The sequence below is a fragment of the Chondrus crispus genome, genomic scaffold (genome assembly GCF_000350225.1).
Source record: "Chondrus crispus Stackhouse genomic scaffold, scaffold_525, whole genome shotgun sequence".
Classification (NCBI taxonomy): Eukaryota; Rhodophyta; class Florideophyceae; order Gigartinales; family Gigartinaceae; genus Chondrus; species Chondrus crispus.
In genome coordinates this window covers 8,749-11,096 of record NW_005178509.1, presented here as the reverse complement: position 1 = coordinate 11,096, position 2,348 = coordinate 8,749, and positions in this window count along the sequence as shown.

Genomic DNA, 2,348 nt, shown 5'->3' with positions numbered 1-2,348 from the left:
TCTGGGCGCGATCACTCATCGTTCTTGGACCGTGGGCGCGGTCATTGACCCCCTAAGGACCTGGTTTCTCGCCCGGACCGAAGGGGCGCGCCAACTGCAGGACGTCCTAGAGGCGCGGACTTCGGAACTACAACGGTTACGACACCAGTTAACGTCTCTCCGTGCTGCGTACGAACGCGTGGCGCACGACCAGGAACGCTACTGGCGTGAAAGCCAACTGTGCTACCCCTCCGGCCCCGGTGCCGGCGAGTGGCAGTCTCCCCCGCGGTCCGGTCGCTCTTATAGTCGGCGACCCATATGCGTACTACAGGGCCAGCGACCCTCCGTCCCGACCTTACGGTCCCCGTGACGACACGGCACGTGTCGCCAGCCACGACGTCTCGCTTGCGATTCCAAGCGTTGCGGAGGCGGGTCCCTCCTCCGCTTTGCACCCGGGGTACTTTCCTTCCCAATGCTACGAACCAGGGTCTCGCGTGCCCTCGAACGACGCTAGCCATAGAGCGGGCGGTTGACCATCCGTCTGCGACTGTAAGACATAGCGAATCTTCCCTCTCCTAAAGGAATTTTAGGAATATCACCTCGCTTCGTCCCTCCTTATATCGCCCCTTTCCTTTTTATAGAGCGCCCCTCTGCACGCGACCGCACCGACACGTGCGGCATTCGCCTCTCTCGTCGGCGTCCCTCGCCGTCCGGGGCGAGGGGCGGATGTGAGGAGGTGGCTCTTCGTCCTTCCCTTCCTCCGCCTGAAGCCTCTCCGGGGTGCGCGCGCGCCTCGCGCCATCCCGATGACCTCGAAGAGAGAGCCTTCTCGTCTGGTGAGGTAGGGGCCACGTCCATGGGGAGTTTGACGAGCTCCCATTGGTCGGATGGCCTAGGGAAATCGGGCAGAGCGTACTGGCAATATCGGGGGCGTGGGATTTAACAAGCTCTCCATGGTCGGTGCAATTCCCGGACAGAGGGGAGCGACTTCTGCGTCGGAGAATCGCTCCACGGAGGCATTCGATGTGTCAGAGTCGTTGTAGGAGGACTGCGAAAACAGCGCGTCGTCGCCGCGCCGCCACAGCGCCCAGGTCGATCCGTGGTAACGTATCGGCTGCCACTCAAACTTTTCACCTGGTTCCACAGGCGTATCGCCTCCTCATGGCGTCGGTCGCTCCGCTGCACCGGGGACCGCGCCGGCGCTGCCATCATTGCCTCGCGCGGCACAAGTAAAGTGCCATTTCACAGCAACTCTTTCATAGTTATGAGAATGGCCATCAAAAAGGGCTATGAGGATGGCGCCTTGTGCAAGAGTCATCGACGGAGATATCGATGCATTTGGCTCCTGAATTTGATACAGCTCCAGCGATGAGGGCTTGGCGAAGTCACTGTGCCCTTGCGAAGCGCCGACGTCGGGGAATTGTTCTACTTGGTGCCTTTGATTCACCTCAGTCCCCTCATCACTCCTCGAACGGACTTCCACAAATCGAATCAACACGATTTCATCCGAAGACTATCCGTCCTCCATATTTTCCATCCTCGGCAACATATTGCCCTTACAGATTTTCCCAGTAACGACCCTCACAGTCATAACGCCAATACCAGTTCTCGGGGCAGTGTCTCCTTCCTCATCCCCTTTCCATTATTCGACCAACTGCACACGCGCTTGCATCGACCGGTAGACATAATCTCTCACAGCTGTGAGAAGCGCCCGTAAAATGGCGTCCTGCATGACAACAGCCTCAACATGCATACCCCCACCTACTATTCGACCGTAACTCTGTCTTGGCAAGTGCCATTAGGGCCCTTCTGTTTTCTCTTTCCGCATGGTCTTTGCTTCAGTATCCATCTCAGCAAAGCTGCGCGTATCGCTTCTGCTCTCTCCGTGAGCCTCAAAGTCCATGGCGGGGTGGTCTGTCCCATATACAGAATTGGCTTGTCGATACATCTCGACATCGCATGAGAGAGAGCTAGATTTCTGCCGGACCCTCTAAGGCCTCCCATGACTTCCATCCTTCACCATGATAAGCTTCGGGCGCGTCCCCTAATATGGTGACGAGGGGAAGCAACGGCTGTCTGCTCGCCGTAATTTGCCGGGTTACACCGCAGTTAGGCTCAAGCATTCTTTTGTCGGGTTGATCCCGTGCTAGTGCCTTTTCACGGTCGGAGCGCGTGCGAGCCTTCTAGCGACCACTTTCGTGGTCTATTTACGCATGGTACAGCCTAGGCGAGTCTCATCCCCGCGTGTCAATCAGAGGGCCTACTTGCTAGAAACCACAGCCCACAGCATACCTTGCCGTCCAAAAAAATGGTCTACAATGACCCGATCCCCCGCTTCTGCTTTGGTCTCTTGCTTATCAACAATGCTC